Raw genomic sequence first — 21,717 nt, forward strand, 5'->3', positions numbered from 1 at the left:
TTGTAAAGAGAGGTTGCATAAAAATAAAATTGATTATGGAAATATCAGCATTCATGTTTACTTTCCTAATGTGAATTCAAGCCTACATGGATCTGAGTGTCCAGTGCCATTCATCTCTATGAACAGCATAAAAGGGCAGCACAAATTATAAAACTAAAAGATTGTGGAGTGCGTTTTTCCATTAGTGGAGTCCAATGCTCGGACTTTTCTATTTGAGTGAAAGATGACAATTACAGGAAAAATATCAAATACTGGCCCTACTTTCCCTACACAAAAAAGAAAATAAGAATCCTTCCTTAGCATATTCTAAAACTGCCTGTAAGGAAAACAGGAAATGTATTGTTGCCTCCTGGCTCATCATCTTGTTCTTTCGAGGGATTAACTGGCTTTCAGGACTCCAAGAAATCATTGAGTCTGATTCCATACATATGAGAAGAGTGAATGGAATTTGGCCATAGTTGCTACCTTCACTCCTTCATTTTCTGGTCCCTAGGGTGACACACTCTGATAAAAGCCATTTCTTCCATGGGAATTTGTTTTCATAGGAGTCTGCAGACTCTGACAATTGTCAGTATTTACTTCCCAGACCAGTGGAAGAGAATTTAGAACCCCACTTTCCACTGAATGGTAGAAAGATTCCCTTCCAAAGTCAATTCAGATGTCTGACAATTAGGAAAAAATGCAAATAAAAAATAGTTTAACAAGATCTATTATCTAATGATATACTATAATACATTTAAGGAAAACAAGACATTTTAGTATAGTAGAGATTCACAAATGCTTTTCCTTGGGTTCATATTTACTTTTTCAATGTTCTTCACGATGGTTGGGGCTTAACAGTCACAGCTGGGTGGGTTGAAGTTGTTCTTGCATTTGTCTTGGTGGGTAAAGACAGTCACATAAATACAAAGCTCCTTTCGGATTCCACAGAAAACCTTGTTATTGACCTCTTTTAACTTTAGTGTGTTGGCAGAAGTCACAGGTTTTCAATTTCATTTTCTCAACTCTGGTATATGTTGCCAGAGTTGAGAAAATAATAATAAAGCATTTTAGGAGATACATGGATGGTGTTTTAAAAATTTAAATGGGTTATTTTAAAGTTAATTGAAAAAATATAGCTAGCACATTAAACCAGTGAATTCAAAGATATACTTTTTGAAATAAAGTACATAATTTAAAGAATTAAATAAATCATAGTTCAAATTATACATGGATGAGAGAAAAATAATGCTGATGGTATACAGAAATGACTAAAGCATGGGAGACAGTGAAGGACTGGGTCTGCTTAGGTTGTTCAGGTGATACTATTTTAACTGTAAAATTTCATTTCAGACTAGGAATAAATGGCCTTCAGGGGTCAATGTGGATAATCCTAATGATTTAACATCTTGAGGAGCCTGAAGGAAATGCTAGCTCAGTTGATGACCTTTTCCCCTCTGCTGAACCCTAGATTCATTTTTACAGGGCACCTTGTGGAATAGGCTTAGAGGCCAGCCTGTCTGTGCTGAGGCCCCCACTCCACCACTTTATTGCTGTGCGATTGCGGACAAATTTCTTAACTTCTTTGTGCCTTATTTTTCTCATCTGTAAATTGGGGGAAAATGATACCTAGCTTGTAAGGTTTTTGGAAGATTAGAAATTATAGCGCCTCAAGGACTTAGAACTTCGAAATATTAGGTAGTATTACTTTGCTTCTGAAAAGTTGTGTAAAGACAAAGTTTTATACCTAAAATAGCATTTACTATGCCATAAAAGAGTTTGTTGTTTAAAAGAATTAATCGGTGAGTACTTTTGTATAGAAAATAATTATTGCTTTTGTAGTCTGTATTTTTGCATATGATAGGTCCCAAGGTGAGACTGTTCTTAGAAACATTTAAGCCCCATAAAGTTTGAAAGACATTTCTTCTTAACAGGTTCCCATTATACCTGGCATAGAGAAAGTTACTTTCAAAAGGTAACATAAACTAGCTCAGGAATTTTATTTTTTAATTTTTATATTTATTTATTTTTTATTCAACATATAAACACAAACATTTTTACCATATGATCATTCCATTCTTGTTATATAATCAATAACTCACAATATCATCACAGTTGTATATTCATCATCTGACCATTTATTAGAACATTTGCATTAATTCAGAAAAAGAAATAAAAAGAAAACAAAAAAATTCATACATACCATACCCCTTACATTTCCCTTTCATTGATCACTAGCATTTCAATCTACTAAATTTATTTTAACATTTGTTCCCTCTATTATTTATCTATTTTTAATCCATATGTTTTACTTATCTGTTGATAAGGTAGATAAAAGGAACATCAGACACAAGGTTTTCACAATCACACAGTCACATTGCGAAAGCTTTATCATTATACAATCATCTTCAAGAAACGCGGCTACTGGAACACAGCTCTACATTTTCAGGCAGTTCCCTCCAGCCTCTCCACTACATCTTGACTAACAAGGTGTTATCTACTTAATGTGTAAGAATAACCTCCAGGATAACCTCTCGACTCTGTTTGGAATCTCTCAGCCATTGACACTTTATTTTGTCTCATTTCACTCTTCCCCCTTTTGGTCGAGAAGGTTTTCTCAATCCCTTGATGCTGAATCTCAGCTCATTCTAGGATTTCTGTCCCACATTGCCAGGAAGGTCCACACCCCTGGGAGTCATGTCCCACGTAGACAGGGGGAGGGTGGTGAGTTTGCTTGTCGTGTTGGCTGAGTGAGAGAGAGCCCACAGCTGCAGCTCAGGATTTTTGAAGGTAAATGCTCCGAACTGTATGTGGAAGACTTGGGATAATGGCTAATAGACCAGAAAAGATCCACATTTCCCCTGGGAACCTTTCACAGGTACTCTCTGGTCAGGTGGAAATACGTGTTTGGTTTCCATTCTGTTTAGCACCACCTGAAGTTGGTGCAGCTCTATTTTTGCAAAAAGACTTGTTTTTTGATTGTAACTAAGTAGGGCTATATGTAGAATCATAGAATTTATGAGAGTCAGAAGAAACCTGAGATATTGTTGAGTTCTTTTCTCTTTCCCACAGAAAGAAACCCTAGAGCAGTTCACCCAACTTTCCCAAGCTCACCCAGCTTGTTGGTTTCCAGGCTCAGCCAGGAAACAAGTGCAAATAACTGAGCACCGTCTTCCAACTGTGAATTCCTTCTTTGACAGCAAGCTCCCCTGCCCCTCCCCTTAGTACAGTGTCTGGCACCTGTAGACCTTTGCTAAGAGTTTGGTGCTCAGTAGAAATCACCCATCCCACCCATGGGCCTGCTGATGAAATTCCAGTAATAATTAGATAACAAATATATGAGTTTCCACTTTCAAGAATCTTTTTACTAAAGCTACCTACTTTTTCTTTAAAAAATAAAGTGCTTTTAAAAATATTTCTAGTGCATTATGTTTTAATGTATGGTTAAAATTATGATCCACAGGCTGCCTACCTCAGAATATTCTAATATCCTTGTTAAAAATGCAGCTCCAACCCCTGTATCTTGGAGCTGTTTTAGAATCTACTTGCCTGGGCCTTAGGAGAACCAAAGCCAGTGCATTTTCTCAGCTGAGAGACACCGTGAGGCCTGGGCAGAGAGCTGGACAGAAGGCCCAGCAGCCTCCCAGGTAGCCCCTGGGAAGGACAGTGGCTGTGGCAAGGGGACGTGGAGGTTCCAAACAAGGTCATCCAGGAATTTCATGACCCTGTCAAGTCTGAGCATGCCATGTTCCTTTTGATTAAATGGGACACAACTGTGTGAAACTTATTGGATCTATATTTTTGCTTTGTATGTATACATACACACATACCTGGAACTAATCTGGGAAAATAATTATCTGGGGAGAATGCTACAGATTTGTTTTATGCAAGGGAAGAGAGAGCCTTAAAGCCATGGATTATTGCCTAGAGAGGGGTCTCACATGAATGGAATTTTCAGGAATTTTATTTTCTTAATCAACTATGGATAATGGTGGAAAACTCCCCTAATGACAACCTGAGGCATATACTTGCTAGTGAAATTATCCAGGTATACCTCTTTTCGTGAGGCAACAGAAAGATACTAGCATGCTAAAAACCAAATCTTTGAAACTTTGCTAGTAAAGGAGAAAGGATAAAAATATCTGTTGTTGTTAAATCTCTTCATATTTTACCATATTTCTTTTTTTTAGTCTTGTCTTGCGTGTTGCAATCTACTATACTAGTTTGATTTTTCTACCAATGACAATAGAGAAAAGTAAATATTTGAGTGCTCTTCCTGTCTAAATGTCTCCCCAAAGGAGGCTGATTGACAAAATAAAAGTGTCTGGATAGTTCTGAAAGGGCATGTATCAGCCACTCACCTGTTAGGATGAAATACCTCACTTGTGTTATTATTATTTTTTTATCAACACCAAATTGAAATCTACATTTATGAAGTAAAGCAAATGAGGGTGGGGAAGAGAAATTAGTAATTGTGGAACATGGGGGCGCTTTGAAACTCAGAATGCAAGAAAGGATTGCTGTTGTGAGGAGGGTCGGTGTGGGAGGAGGAAGAGGTGCGGAGACAAACTTTGGCCCTTTGCTAATATGGTCTTGAGTAGGAAGCCTTCTTCAATTAAAGAATAATTGCATGGACATTCCAATTTCTGCTCCTTAATGTGTTTTTATTAGACAGTCATCTTGAAAGAACTTGGTGGGAACTTTTGCCCTTTTTTCATTTGGAGGGCTGTCATGTTTCTCCTGGGAGAAAAATGTTGTCGACAAATTGGAGTTTTGCATGTGGAGGCTTTTTCCTTGGCCAGCTGTGTACCTGACCCTTTCCCTGGTGTCTAATTGCCTTGGATCTCAGAAGCAGAAACTAATTCAAGATCCAAAAATTATAAATCTCAGTAAATGGGAAATTCTGAAGATCTTTAGAAAACCTTTGTTCCCCATCCAAAGAAGGTTTTGCTTGCAATATACCCTTTGCTGTTTTGAAAGAAAATGTGATCTTAATATCTTAATATCAATGGTCTCTAAGACATATTAAGAGAACAAACTAAGTTTCAGAGCTAAGCCTAAAGTATGATAATTCTACATTGAATACACAGGCACACATAATCATTGCTGAATACCCTCTATAAATAAATATGTATATTAAGAGAACAAACTAAGTTTCAGAGCTAAGCCTAAAGTATGATAATTCTACAGTGAATACACAGGCACACATAATCGTTGCTGAATGCCCTCTATAAATAAATATGTATATGTAAAGTCAGCATCTCATGGGATTATTGTGAAGGTTAAAAAAGGCGATGTAAGTAAATTGCTTAGAACTGTTGCGGGGCACAGTGTAAACATGTCACAGATGTTAGCTGTCACCATGATGTAATGTGTTTAGAAAGATTTGTACTGAACTCAGAACCAAACTTATCAGTTGGGGTGAGTGAGCTGGATTTTAGTCCTGTCTTTAATGTATAAATAATTTAAAAATAAGTATGCTCACAAATTACTTATATAATTAAAATTTGATTGAACAGATCTTAACTAAAAGAGTGGGTATAATCAGACTAAAAGTTTAAACGCACGTAGTGCTGTCCTTAGCCTTGGCCTTGGGACCCTAAGCCCCCTGCTTTAGGGAGCGCTGGGCATCCATCAAATGCACAGATATCAAAGGACAAATGGGCAGCTCTGTCACCTAAGAACTAGCATTCAACTCTTGGGCAGAAAATCCCCAAACATCTGCTTTCACAACTCACACTGTTCAGGGGGATGCTTCTTTATACCTCCTGTGCCAGGTTCTTGAAACAAAAGCAGCGGTACCTGAACGCAATGAATGTTGGAAACTGTAAGTTGCCTATGTTGGACCTGCTTTGGAATGGAACAATGTCTTGAGCAGTGGAGCACTGAGGTAAAGAAAAGACAATTTAATTAATTTATCTTTAATTAACTTGCAGTAGATTCTTGCATAAAGGGTTATTGCTTCCCAGCAATGCTAAGCATTCATTTTCTTGCTTCTCGTTGTGTTCCAATTTTTGGTTCCAGTGCTCCTCATAAATTAGCACATTATCTATAGTAGTTACACAGAGCAGCAGAAGAGTATTTTGTGATATTAAAGCACTACCTGCATGCTGGTGTGAATCTGTTGTATACCCAAGAAAAACCAAGTTCTTTCATCCTTATTCAAAATTGCTCGATGGGAGCTTTTTGATTGTTTCCATGGAGATGCGACCCACCCAATTGTGGGTGGTAACTTTTTTGTTGTTGCTTTGCTTTTGGTTTCTTTTTTACTTTTATTTTTATTCTCTTTATTGTTTTTGGAATAATGAAAACGTTTAAAAATCAATTGTAATGAATGCGCAGCTATATGATACTGTGAACCATTGACTGTATACTTTGGATGATTATATGGTATGTGACTATATAATATACGTCAATAAGAGTGCATTAAAAACAGAACAGTGAACTAGGAGGTAAAATCAAAGGCGTAAGAAACAAAAAGCGAAAAAACCTACAATTATATATAGCAGTAGAAATGGTAACAGTAATATAAAAGTCCTAGAAAGAGAAAATTTGTTATTTAAAGAAATATTTGTTTATAGTACATAAGGGGCCACGAACAAAAGATCATGATTAGAATGGTATTGATTCTGTTCTCCAATAAAATGAAACAGGGAATCCTTGAAGAAATAGCTGATTCTGGGCCTGGTGCAGGAAACAAAGTAAGCTTTGGGTACATTTTAGTTTAAAAAAATGAGGACGTGCTTAAGAAATAACAACAACAACAACAAATAACCATAATAATGGGGTATGTCAGAAGGGCACAGGAGCCAAGTAATAGAGCAAACAAGCAAATAAAATAAACGGAAAAGAGTCAAATCTGTGCAGAAGAATTACAAATAATTTATGTGGATACTCTGTCTCCAAGGATGTGTACAGCATAACTTCCCATACTTAGAAGGGTTAAATATAGAAAGGGAGGTAGTAATTTTAGAGTGGAGAAATCTGGCAAACGTGACCTCAGCAGGTCGATCAAGGTTAACATCAACGTACCCTTGACATGTGATGTTGGGCATGTCTTCCAACAAAACCCACAACCCCAGCCTAGATCATGAAACGGTCTTAGCCAAGAGGAGCACAAAGAGACAGTACAACTAAATGTAATATGGTATCTTTACTTATTGTGGGGCCACACAGGTCTGTCAGACATCTGAGACTCAGATGAAGGCAGATTTCTTGTTCAGTTTTGTGCACCTGAAGACTCCACATGAAGGCTCCTGCTGTCACTATTTCCTCTCTTCAGGAGGCCAAGGGTGCCCTCCTTTCAAATCATCCAGTGATTGCATCTGCCCAAAACCCATAGTGGTCCTGCAGGTGTCCAGAGCTGTGCGGAGAGGTCCAGCCTGGGCAGAGGCTGCAGGGGAAAGCGGGTGGTAACTCTTGATTAGATGGTTTCCATGGAGATGTGTCTCCACCCTTTCAACGCGGAGTTGCTTACTGGAGCCCTTTAAGAGGAAATCATTTTGGAAGAAGCTTGAGAGCCACAAGAGCCACCAGAACCAACAGAGCGAACAGAATGGACAGAGCCCCGGGGCAGCTGTTGAAGATGACAGGAGAGAAAGCTGACGGATGTTGCCATGTACCTTTCCAGCTGAGAGAGAAACCCTGAACATCATCTGCCTTCTTGAACCAAGGTGTCTTTCCCTGATGCTTTAGATTGGACACTTTCATAGCCTTGCCTTAATTTGGACATTTTCACAGCCTTAGAACTGTAAACTTGCAACTTAATAAATTTCCCTTTTTAAAAGCCATTCTGTGTCTGGTATAATGCATTCCGGCAGCTAGCAAACTTAAACAACATGTTATTCTTAAATGTGTGTATAGGTTTAACTATAACAGCCATGGAGCTTGAGACCAATTCTTTACATAGGCAAGTAGATGGAAATTGAATGCTGCAATAAGAAATAGTTTTACTCCTATTTAAACGTATTAAACAAAATACGTTTAATAAGATTTGATGACATTTTTGAAAATTAAATAAAATTGGATTTAAAAATTTTATATTTGTTCATTAAAATGTGTATTTTGCCTTTTATTTATACATCTAGTATGGAGTATTTTAGAGGAGAAATAGCCTATTTTGAAATATAACTATATTTAAATATAATTACATTTTGGTTGTTTCATCCTTTAGGTCATTGCTGTCTGTAAAACATAAGTTATGTGAAAGGCTTGATTGTAAATATAATTTTAAATTTACTGAAATGAAGTATAAAAAGATTTATTAAATAAATATAACTTATGATTGATTTATATATTTGTTTCTTATCCAAACACCAGTAGCGCATTAATAGAACACTGAAGCATATGTAATAATAAATTCAGTGGTCTTTGATGTTTTGCCGACTCAGTTACATAGTAACCCAACTTATTTTTTGTCATTATGCAGGTATACTTGTCAAAGTCTAAGGATAGAATGCATTTCATTTAGCAGCTTGATAGCTTCAAGGATAACTTTAGGCATAAAGAACAGTCCCTTCCACTTGCCCTTTTGACCTGGGGCTCTGCACATGTCAGGGGTGGGCCCTGTTAGGGGCAGGTCTGAGAATGCATATGGTTTGTAGCAACAGCATCAGCTTTAGCTGCCAGGGCTGCTTAGCTGGGACTGTTCCTTTACTTTCCTTGTTCTACCCCAACCTGTTCAAGTGGTCTCATGAGAAGTTAAAGGGATCACCCCCCTGACCAAGAAAAGAGACTAAGCAGCATAGAGAATAGACCCTTCTGCTTTTCCTCTTTCTCTCCAGCTTTTCACCTTCCTCCCCTCCCTAGTTCAGGTGCTCTCCTGAGCATCGCCTTTCTCTCCTCTTCTGATGCATTTCTATAAAGCCTGCCCTTTAAAATAGTTGCCCACTAATTCCTGGAATTAGGGGAGGCCCTTCTAGGTATAGTTGTAATTACAAAAGGCAATGTTTCCTACTGTGCTTTCAGTCCATTTTAGACATTAAGGACATTGATTCAAATAATGAAGTTATACAGTTTTTTCCCAATCCTTTGATAACCTCCAAAAGAAAGTCTTATGTTGCCAGTATGTATTTTAATGCTTCTTCTAGGCAATTTCCTTTTTTAAAAAAAATTCATCTTTATTGAATACATTCAATAAATTTACATATACTAAACTGCACTAATTTTAATTTTGGAGAATTTAAAGAATGTATACATTTACTCACTGCCACAATCAAGACAGAACATTCTTCGTGCCTCTTTGTTGTCAATTATTTTCTCTACCTCTGGCACCAGGCAACCACTCCATCTACTTTCTATCTCTATAGGTTAGATTGCATTTTTAAAATTTGAAATAAATAGAATGATATGAGGTATTCTCATTTTCTGCGTGGCTTCTTTCATTCTGCATAATGTTTTTTGAGTGATTCATCTTTGTTGTTGTATATACCAATAGTTTGTTCATTTTCATTGCTGAGCAGTCTTCTTTTGAATGGCTATATCAAAATTTGTTTATCTGCTAATAGACATTTGGATTGTCATCAATTTTTAGCTATTATAAATAAAGCTGCTTTGAGCATTCACATGCGAGTTTTTGTGTGGACATATATTTTTCATTTCTTTTGGGTAAAAAACCAGGAGTGGAATTGTTGGTTGTTATTGTAGGTATATATTTACCTTTTCTTTTAATCTGTGGATTTTATTGAAATATATTCACATACCATATATTTATCTAAGTATACAATGTCCTGCAGTATCATCACACTCAATTTTAGACCATTTTCATTATTCCCAAAATAAAAATATCAGATAGATACAAAAACAGAAAACCCAAACACCATATTTCCCTTATCTCCCCCTATTATTGATGCCTAGTGTTGGGGTGGTACACCTATTACTATTGATGAAATCCTATTACTATTGATGAAAGTATATTAAGGTATTGTTGTTAACTTTAGTCCATAGCTTGTAATAGGTAATTTCCCCCCATATATATCACTCTACTATAAACCCTTGTACAAGTGTTCTACATTTGTAGTAGTTCATGTGAGGATGTATTGATATTTGTAGCATTGATCAGTGACATACATGACTCTAAACAACCCCTTTCAAACAAAGCCACCTACAATACAGCATTATTACTTACAAACCCAATAACAAGCTATCATCACCTCTATCCATTCCCAAACCTTTAAGTTCAACCTCGTTAACAGTTCTGTACATATTAGGCAACTGCTTCCCCTTCTCTGGCTTCCATCTATCTCTAGGTATCCCATATTCTAGGTTTTAAGACTCTGAGTTTACATATCCCAGTTATTTCATATTAGTGAAATCATACTATCAGCCCTTTTGTGTCTGGCTTATTTCACTCAACATCATGTCCTCAAAGTTCATCCATGTTGTCGCATGCTTCAGGACTTCATTCTTTCTTATGGCTGCATAATATTCCATTGCATGTGTTTTAGTCAGAGTTTTCTAGAGAAACAGAACTAACAGGAGATATCTGTAAATATGAGATTTATAAAAGTGTCTCATGAAACTGTGGGGAAGCAAAAGTCTAAAATTTATAGGGCAGGCTGTGAAGGGTCTTGACAAACTACACCGAGAGGCTTGCTGGCTGAAGAAGCAGTGAAATTTCTCTCTTCTTCCTTAAAAGTATTCAACTGATGGGATCAAATCCAACTGATTGGATTCTCTCATTTGTGGGAGACACACCCTAACTGACTGATGACCTATCAACCAGCCATGAAATATCCTTGCAGTAATGTTTAGACTAATGCTTGTCTAACCAGACAACTAAGCACCATCACCTAGCCAAGCTGACATGTGACCCCAACCATCCCAGTATGTATATACCACAATTTGTTTATCCACTCTTCTGTAGATGGACACTTGGATAGTTTCCATCTTTTGGCAACTGTGAATAATGCTTTTGTGAACACTGGTGTGCAAATAGCTGTTCATGTCCCGGCATTCAAATCTTCTGGGTATATACTAAGTAATGGAATTGATGGATCAGAAGGCAACTCAATATTTAGTTTTCAGAGGAACTGCAGAACTGTTTTCCACAGCAGCTATACCATTATACAGTCCCAAAAGCACTGAATAAGTGTTTTTATTTCTCTACATCCTCTCTTACATTTGTGGTTTCCTATTTGTTTAAGGGCAGCCATTCTTATAGGTATGAGATGTTATCTCATTGTGGTTTTGACTTACATTTCCCTAATACTAATGAAGATGAACATCTTCATCTTAAAAATGTGCCTTTTAGTCATTTGTATTTCCTCTTTGAAAAAATCACTTATTATTGTCTTTTGTCCATTTTACAATTGGATTGTTTGTCCTTTTATTGTTGAGTTGTAGGGTTTCTTTTTGTATACTGGATATCAAATTCTTATCAGATATATGGTTACAAAATAGTAATCTCCCATTGAGTTGGCTGCTTCAAACCTTTTGACAAAGTCCTTTGACACACGGAAGTGTTCGGTCTCGAGGATTTTCCATTTGTCTATTTTTTCTTTCATTGCTTATACTTTGGGTGTAATGTCTAAGAAGCGGCCTTCTATCACTAGGTCTTGAAGATATTTCCCTGTATTTTCTTCTAGGAGTTTTATAGTACTGGATCTTATATTTAAGTCTTTGATCTACTTTGAGTAAATTTTTGTATAGGGTGTGAAGTAGGGGGCCTCTTTCATTCCTTTGGATACAGATAACTAGCTCTCCCAGTCCCATTTATTGAAGAGACTATTTTGTCCCACTGCTTGGACAAAATTTGGATTTGGGGTTCTTGTCAAAAATCAGTGGTACAGTGGTGGCTCAGTGGCAGAATTCTCGCCTGCCATGCTGGCAGTGAGGAAGTGTGAGTCCTTCCATATGGTTCTTCTTTTTAAGGATTATTTGCTATTTGAGGCTTATTTCTCTTACAAATAAATTTGAGAACTAATTTTTCCAAGTCCACAAAGTAGGCTGTTAGAATTTTTATTGGTATTGCACTGAATCTGTATATCAATTTGGGTAGAATTGACATCTTAATGACATTTAGCCTTACTATCCAAGCTCATGGAGTGTCTTTCTACGTATTTAGGTCTTTGGTTTCTTTTAGCATGTTTCATAGTTTTCTATGTACAGATCCTTTACAACTTAGTTACCTTTATTCCTAGATATTTGATTCCTTTGGTTCTTATTGAGAATAGAATTTTTTCTTAAGTGCCTCCTTGGTTAGCTCACGTTGTGTCTCTGTATATAGAAACATGACTGATTTTTGTGCATTACTCTTGTATCCTGCCACTTTGCTGAATTTGTGGGCTTCTTTGATTTGCTTATTTATGTCTTTTCTAAGTGTGCTGGTTTGAAAGGATGTATGTCCCCTAGAAAAGCCATGTTTTAATCTAAATCCCATTTCATAAAGGCAGAATAACCCCTATTCAATATTGTATGTTTGAAACTGTAAGCAGGTCATCTCCCTGGAGATGTGATGTAATCGAGAATGGTTGTTAAGCTGGATTAGGTGATGACATGTCTCCACCCATTCGGGTGGGTCTTGATTAGTTTCTGAAGTTCTATAAATTATCTCTTCAAATAATCTTCCTAGCCTTTTATTCTCCTCTTCTCGTTCTGGGATGCCAATCATTCTTCTATTTGTTCACTTCATGTTGTCCATCATTTCCAATTCAATTTTTCGACCTTTTCCACCATTTGTTCTTTTGTGCATCAAATTCAATTGCTCTGTCCTCTAGTTCACATGTTCTTTCTTCTGTTTCTTCAAGTCTGTGGTTGTTGTGTCTCTAGTATATTTTAAACTTGATCCACAGTATCTTTCATTTCCATAAGACCAGTTATTTTTATATTTATTCTTTAAAATTCTTTATGCTCTTCTAGTGTCTTTTTGATATCCTTTATCTCTTTAACCAACTCATTGAAGTTATTTAGGAGATTTGTTTGAATATCTTAGATGATTGTTCATCTAAGAATTTGTAGTTGCTTGGGTTTGTGTTGAAGGTCTCCTTTGGCACTTGGTTTGTCAATAACTCCCAGCCTAACAAGGGTGGGGTCCTCATATTGAAGGTGTAACCCTTTTCAGAAGTCTATTAGAGGTTGGGCAAAAATGCAGCTTGCCAGCCTGTACTTTTTCAATCTTCCCAGCAGATCGTGCTCTTGGGCCACCTCTTCTCCAATTGTGGCAGCCAGTGGGGCAGGAACCCAGCCAGGCAACAGTCCAGTCAGGGCTGCAGGTCTCCATGCACCTGGAAGCTGCTGGCTCTGGGGGTAGAGGGTGAGCACTGTATACCTTGGCTAAGACCCTGCTTGCAGGCACAGTGGATCTGGTGACTCCCAGACTCTTGTGTGGAAAGACCTCAGGCTGTGGAAATGGAGAGTTTCAACTTCCCTAGCCAGGATCTGGTCCAGGAGTGCAATGCTTTTTTCTGGCCAGGAAGAGTCAGGCTGGTGTGGACCTGCAGGCCTTGGAGGGTAGGGGAAGTGTGCCTGGTGTTGCAATGTGGCCCCCTCCCTCAACCTCTCCTTCCTATTCATGCACACGGTGGGTACTCCATGCCTCCGTGGAGAAATGATGGAGGCAGAAGGACCCAGAGTGTTTCTCTAGCTGGCCAACTGGCAGATCAGCATTGCTCTGTGCCCCCCGCCTCCTTCTGAGTAGAGGAGCCCCCAGTCTCACCCAAGACCAGGCATCTGCATCAGCCTGCCTCAGGGGTGGGGGATAGGCACTAGACACTGCAGCAAGGTCTCTGTGTGGAAAAAAAGAATCTGCTGGCTCTCGGGTTCCCATGTGGATCTCCAGGCTGTGGGACCGAGAGGGCTGACTTCCCTAGCTGGCAGCTGAATTGGGAGCATGCTGCTCCTCAGCCCCCGATCCAGCCAGTGCACTGCAGTGGGCCCCAGGGGTGGGCGCAGTTGAGCACACTCACCCCCACTCCCCATCTCCACTTTTTCATTCAGGTCTTCCCCGTGTAAAGCAGAGGTCCTTCTCTGGCCACTTGAACCCTGGAACTGCCATCCCAGTCGTCGTTTTCCTTTTCTCTAGTTGTCCACAGTGGAGAAGCGAGCTCTGCCTGTCCTATTCCACCATCTTCCCCAGGTTAACCTTTTTTAAGAAGCTGCCTGTTTTCCCACAGTGTATCATCTTGTGCTCCCATCAGCAGTGTCCACGCGTTCTAGTTGCTCCACAGTTTTGACAACAGTTGTTGTTTCAGTCTTTAATTTTAGCCATTGGCAGGTGATGGTTTGGAGGTTTTATGGACCCTAGCAAAGATCATGCTCTTAAAGGTAACCCATCCCTGTGGTGTAGCCCTACTGTGGTGGGACCATTTCACTAGGTTATTTCAGATGAAACCTACCCTGGATAAGTCTTAATCCTCTTATGGAGTCCTTTATAAGAGGATGAAAGACATGCAGAAAAGATGACACAGAGGCTGAGAGAGAAGGTCACACAGAAACTCAGAAACGAAGCCATAGACAGAGCAGCCAGCAGCTGAAAGCAACGCAGCCTGGGAGAGGAGGACCAGTAGGCACCTCCATGGGCCTTGCTGTCTGACAGAGGAGACCAGGGTCCCCAAATTGCTTGCTGATGCCTTGATCTGGACATTTTCACAGTCTCAAAACTGTAACCTTATAAACTAACAAATTCCCTTTGTTAAAAGCCAGCCCATTTCTGGTGCATTGTACTTCAGCAGATATAGCAAACAAAAATCAGCAGGTGTGCAGTGGTTATGATTTTAATTTCTATTTCCCTGATAACCAATGATTTGAAATATGTTTTCATGGGCTTATTTGCTGTTATATATCCTCTTTGATGAGGTGCCTGTTCCAATCTTTTGCCCATTCCTATTCTTATTACTGATTTATAAAAGTTCTTTACATATTTCGGATAGGTGTAAGTTTTGCAAATATTTGCTTCTAGCCAGTGGCTTGCTTTTTTTATAGTTTAACAGTGTTTTGAAGAGTAAGAGTTTTAAATTTTGATACTGTCTAATTTGTCTTTTTTAATAGTTCTTGTTTTTTGTGTCTCACTTCAGAAATCTTTGCCTAATCCAAATAACTAAGATTTCTCCTTATTTTCTTCCAGGAGTTTTATGGTACTAGCTCCTTTATTTAGCTTTAATGTAATTAGGCCATATATTTAGGTTATTTTGAGCTAACTTTTATGTACAATGGGGTAAAGTTCAAAGTTCTTTTCTTTTTTCTTTTGTAAATGGATGACCACTTATTCCAGCACCATTTGTTAAAAATGTTTTCCTTTTTCCATTGAATTGCCTTGACACTTTTGTTGAAAACCAGCTGATCATATATGTGTGTCTAATCCCAGACATTTCTGTTTCAATGGTTGCTATGTTGATCCTTTTGGAAATGCCAGAGTCTTGATTTCTGAAACTTCAGAGTAAGTGTTAAAATCAAGAGGTATAAGTCTTCCCTCATTTTCTTCTTTTTAAAAATTTCTTTGATTATTTTAGGATGTTTTTATTTTCATATGAAGGTAGAATCAGTTTGCCAATTTATGCAGAAAAACAGCCTGCTGGAATTTTAATTGGTATTGCATCGAACATAGAGATCAATTTAAAGAGAACTGACATCTTAATAGTATGGGGTCTTCTGATTCACAAGCATGAAGTATCTTTATGCACTCAATTAAAAAGGCTGAAAACTCACAAATTATCTCCTGGAGAAGTTCTTTTTTCTCCATCTCTCACCTGTTTTTGGTGCTGGGCTGCCTGGGGTCTCTCCTTTGTATGAATAGTTTAATGGTCAACCATGGATTTGGATAAATTGTAGACTTAGGTTCTTGGTATTTTCACTTCTAAGGGTTCTAGGACATCCTCACCCCCCCTCCATAAATCTCCAGCCCCAAAGACTAAACTCTGCTACCTCCACCTGGTGAGCCTACAGTTTCTCATCTCACATATGGGGGTTGGAAATACCTCAGGCCATAAAGCCATGTGCTGAGCTTCTTATCCTTCTAGTTGAGGTTTTTAAAGAACAAATTATCTAGCTTCAGTCTGTGTGGGGACGCTTTTCAGTGTCTTTATAGAGTAGTTTTAAACATCGTGTCCAGATTTTATAATCAATGTGTGTAGAAGAGTTTGCATGGCTACTTCACTCCAGTACCATTTCCTAATAGTTCTATTTATTAACAAAGGAGGAAGAAGCCTCAGGTTTGAAGCCTTTATACATCAATAGCAACTAAAATTTAATGACAGTTTTTTTTATATTGTGTTTAGCATGTGCTTATGCTGAGAATCTCATTTCTAATTTATAATAGTGATGTAAATATTCTTTTCCAAAGAAGGGTATTCAAGTTAAAGAGTTATTTTGAAAAAAATATTAAATAAGTAATAGTATAGTATAGTTTGTATCCAGATGTGACTATTTTAATTTCCAAAAATGGTCACAACGTTATCTCCCACCCCAGATGCTCTTCCAGAGCCTTGTCACATTCCCTTCAGGGTGTGGAATCTCCTCCCTTTTCAACCCAGCAGGTGCTGCCTTGACCATTGTATGTTGATGGCAGTGTTATACGAGTCTCAAGAATAAGTCGTCAGGCTGTGAGAAAGATGGTGGCATAGTGAGGTGTAGAATTTAGTTCAACCTCCAGGGAAGCTAGTAAATAGCCAGGAACTGTATGGAACAACTGCTGGGGGGACATCAGTGACTGGACACACAGTGTACACCAGCCTGGAATGGGTGGAATGGCTAAGATCCCACACAGAACTGTCAGACTCCCTAAGCCACAGAGGCTGGTGCCCTTCCCACATGGGCATGGCAGACTGGTTCCCTGAGGGAAAAGGAAACAGACTTTGCTAGTAGCAAGGGCTTAGCTCCACCGAGCTCCAATTGCAGATTTAATTAACAAATTCCTACTACTGAAAACAGGCTCCCAGCACAGATAAACCTGGAGTAAGCACTAAAGGAACCAGGAGCTTTTGCCTTGATGGAGAGGGGGTGGGGCTGACAGAAAAAAAAAAAGAAAAAACACAGGCTTTTTTAGTTGGATAGCACCAAATAATGGAAAAGGGCTGTTGAAGAGACAAAGTAACTAGTCCAGTGAAAGGGGTTAATTCTCTAAAGGGCATACCTTCTTTAAGAAAAGGGGGGTGGTCCCAGCTCAAATGGAGGCCCTCCATCAGGGAATTCAGGCCCCAGGGGATGGAAAACAGAAGCAATCAAAGCCTGCCCTCTACCTCAGCTTCTGTCTCAACCACACCACAGGCAGGGAGAGGCTGCTGGAATTAAAGGCACTGCATCACTTTATGCTCAGTTGCTGGCTGACAAGGGCCATGTGCTGAGCAGGATAGAAAAAGCAGAGGCTAGAGGCTTCATAGGAAAGTCTGACAACCTGCTGGGTTTCACCCTCAAAACTGACCTCTGTCTCCTCTTGAGATGTGGGCATGAGTGGTTTGGGAAAATCTGACTGGGGTTGAAAACACCTAAGAGACCCCCCTCAAAAAAAATTCTCCATACAGGCAGGACAAGAAACTAAAACAAGAACTGAAAAATTCTGATTAGTTAAACAGAACCTATGCTAGAAGTCTAGAATAAGTTGAACTGAATATCAAAGAACAGAGAGAGGACAAAGCCATCCAGCAAGAAAATCTTATGTAAAAGAGTGAAAACAACCTCCAGAATAAACTATATAAGGAAATCAAATGCCTAGAAATCAGGAAAAAATGAGCCATACCAGGAAAATCAAAGACATGGCCCAAAGGAACAAATCAATCCTTCAGATGAGATACAGGGTTTGAAACAACTCATTCAGGATTTTCAAACAGACATGGAAAACCTCACAAAAAATCAAATCAGCTTAATCGGGGGTCATGATGGGCAGCAAGATGGCATCTACCCTCAGGGTCATTCAGGTAGTCAAGCCACATACTCCATTAATAAGATTCCCTGCCAGGAGAGACAACCCTAAACTCAGTGTATCAGAGACTTTGAGTGCAGGAACACCAGCTCACTCAATTGCAATTTCACAGCATTCTATGCGAAGTAAATCATCAGATTTACTGATTCATCAGGGTCCTCCAGATACTGCAGAAATAATAAAATCATTACCTCAGAAATACAGAAGGAAACCTATGTCTCAAGAAAAAGTCAAATTTATTCAATGTGAAGGTCCAGAATAATCACCGACAGGGCTGCTGCTTATTATCAGACCAAATAATTATCTTTACAATAAAGGGATTTCCAAATGATAAATCATCTATTGTACATTAAACAACTTTAATAAAATACTCTGTAAAAAAATGAAAGAACATTTAGATGGACACTTGTATTTCCTAATTTATGCATCTTGGTCAACTTCTCCACAAGCTTACCTAAGTATTTATAAGCTTTATAATTATTAAAGTATACATTTTCAAATGCTAGCCTATTAATGTACTCTTATAAAGTTTTACCACTGTTGAACTATTGAAAGCACATGATGCCTGGTAAAATATCATAGGTTTCACTTAATTTCACTTTTTTTTTTCAGGTGCTATTTAGGGATGGAAAGAATTTATCAGGCAGAACTGCTGCTGATTAGAATCAGTGAAATAATGACTCCATTATTTGCTCTCAATTCTTTAATGTTTTTACATTGACAAGGTTACTGGAGTATAACTGGCTTAGTAAGCATATACTATTTAAAGGATAAAAATATAGCCAAGGTGAAACAGGTGACTTTGTGGTATTGAGGCTGGAGGGATAATGCAAAAGATTATTATTTGTAATCTACATTAAGAAAAAATGTGAAAGACTACAGAATGGAAAATAAATGAAGAGTTCATTGAAGATAGCATAGGAATAAGTGTTTGACTAGTAGATTGTAATTATATTTTGGTAGGTCTTAAAGTGTCATGTTCTATGGTTTATTTTTAATGTTTTGATTGTGGTCATGTATGCAAATCCTGATAACCCAGTAACTTTCTCAAACCTAATGTCTGAAAACCTCATAAAATCAACCTAAAGATTTACCTTATTAAAGAAATTTATGAAACTTTAAGAAGGTCTTCCTGTGCCAGGAGTATGTTATTATTGTATAAGTAAAGGCTCACAAAGCTAAATAAATTCTCTTCCACATCTTTCATGAAAAAAAATCAAATCAATGAATTGAAAAAGGAATAAAGAAGACATTGGGTGAACATAAAGAAGCACTCAAAAATTTGAAAAAAAAAAAACAAACAAGTCCAGAACTTATGGGAATGAAAGGCAAATAGAAGAAATAAACAAACAAGCAAACAAACAAAGGAAACCTACAACAGTAAATTTGAAGAGGCAGAAGAGAGGATTAGTGACCTAGAGGGCAGGGCATCTGAAATCGAACACACAAAAGAAAATATAGGAAAAGGAATGAAAAAATATGAGCAGGATCTCAGGGAATTGAATGACAATATGAAGCACATGAATATACATGTTATGGGTGTCCCAGAAGGAGAAGAGAAGGGAAAAGGAACTGTATCAGTTAGGTTCTCTAGAGAAACAGAATCAACAGGAAATATTTGTAAATAAAAAATTTATAAAAGTGTCTCATGTAACTGTGGAATGTAGAGTCCAGAATCTTCAGGGCAGGCTGTGAAACTGATGATTCTGATGAAGGATTTGGATGAACTCCACAGGAGAGGCTTGCCAGCTGAAGCAGGAAGAGAGACTGTCTCTTCTGAATCCTCCTTAAAAAGTTTCCAGTGATTAGATTAAGCATCACTCATTGCAAAAGACTCTCCCCTTGGCTGATTACAAATGGAATCAGCTGTGGATGCAGCCCACATGATCATGATTAAATTTTATGAAATGTCCTCATAGCAACAGACAGGCCAGCACTTGCCCAATCAGACAAATGGGTACCACCACCTGGCCAAGTTGACACATGAACCTGACCATGACAGGAACAGAGAGACTAATGGAGGAAATAACCACTGGAAATTTCCCATCTCTTATGAAAGACATAAAATTACAGATTCGAGAAGTGCAGCATACCCCAAATAGAATAAATCCACACAGACCTACTCCCAGATACCTACTAATCAGATTGTCAAATGTAAAAGACAGAATTTTGAAAGCAGCAAGAAAAAATCCATCACATACAAGGGAAGCTTATAGGACTATACATGGATTTCTCAACAGAATCCATGCAGGTGAGAAGACAGTGGTATAGTATATTTAAGATTATGAAGGAGAAAAACTGCCAACCAAGAATTCAATACCCAGCAAAACTGTCCCTCAAAAAACCGAAGGGGAGGGTTAAATATTTTCAGACAAACAGTCACTGAGAGAATTTGTTTGACTAAGAGACTGGCTGTACAAAAAATACTAAAGGGAGCACTACAGACAGATGGGAAAAGACAAGAGAGAGAGAGGTCTAGAGAAGAGTGTAGAAATGAAGACTATTAGTAAGGGTGAAAAGAGAAAAAACTATATATGACATATAAAATCCAAAAGGCAAAATGGTAGAAAAAAGTACTGCCTTTGCAGTAATAACAATAAATGTTAATGGATTAAACTCTGCAATCAAAAGACATAGACTGGCAGAATGGATTAAAAAACAGGACCCCAGGGGGGTGTAAGGGTAGTTCAGTGGCAGAATTTTTGCCTGTCATGCAGGAGACTCAGGTTCAATTCCCAGCTCATGCACTTCCCCCTCATCAAAAAAAAAAAAATCAACAATGGTGCTGCAATAATGGGATGCCCACATGGAAAAAGAATGAAAGGTGACTCCTACCATACAGTAGCATGCAAACAAAACAAAACAAAACAAAACAGGATCCATCTCTATGCTGTCTACAGGAGACTCACTTTAGACCCAAGGACAAAAATAAGTTTAAAGGGAAAGGTTGGAAAAAGATATTTCATGCAAATAACAACCAGAAAAGAATAGGGGTAGCTATACTAATATCTGGTAAATTAGACTTCAAATGTAAAACAATTAAAAGAAATAGTGGAAACCAAAACTATATGTTAATAAAAGGAGCAATTCAACAAAAAGACATTGCAATAATAAATACTTATGCTCTGAGCCCAAACACCCCAAAATACATGAAGTAAATACTGACAACACTGAAGGGAGAAGTAGATACCTCTCCCATAATAGTTGGAGACTTCAATTCTCCACTCTCATCAATGGGCAGATTATTAGGACAGAGGATCAGTAAGGAAACAGAGATTTTGAATAATATAAGTGAGCTAGTCTTAACAGGCATTTACAGAACATTACACCCCACAGCAGCAGGATACACGTTTTTCTCAAGTGCTCGTGGATTATTCTCAAGGATAGACCATATGCTGGGTCACAAAGCAAGTCTCAATAAACTTAAAAAGATTGTAACTATATGAAACACTTTCTTGTATCATAATGGAATGAAGTTGGAAATCAATAACAGGCAAAGGGCCAGAAAATTCACAACTATATGGAGGCTAAACAACTCATTCTTAAACAACCAGTGGGTCAAGGAAGAAATTGCAAGAGAAATCAGTAAACATCTCAAGACAAATGAAAATGAAAACACAATGTATCAAAATTTGTGGTATGCAAGATAAACCCAGAATTCTTTACCCAGAAAAATATATATTTAAAATATAAATGTGAAATGAAGACAGTTCAGGAAAAAAAAGGTGATGGACTTCATCACCACAGATGAACTGTGGCAGATCACCACAGATAACCTGCACTACAAGACATGTTAAGACAGTTCATAGGCAGAAGAAAAATGATAACAGCTGGAAATTCTGGAAAAACCCAAAGAAATAGACAGTGTGAGAAGTGATAAATATGTG

General features: G+C 38.0%; 1 pseudogene; it reads left to right on the forward strand.

Moving 5' to 3' along the window:
* Positions 1-17,783: 17,783 nt before the first annotated feature.
* LOC143653266 (alpha-ketoglutarate dehydrogenase component 4 pseudogene) lies at positions 17,784-18,092 on the forward strand (annotated as a pseudogene).
* Positions 18,093-21,717: the final 3,625 nt, after the last annotated feature.

The sequence above is a fragment of the Tamandua tetradactyla genome, chromosome 13, assembly GCF_023851605.1.
Source record: "Tamandua tetradactyla isolate mTamTet1 chromosome 13, mTamTet1.pri, whole genome shotgun sequence".
NCBI lineage: Eukaryota > Metazoa > Chordata > Mammalia > Pilosa > Myrmecophagidae > Tamandua > Tamandua tetradactyla.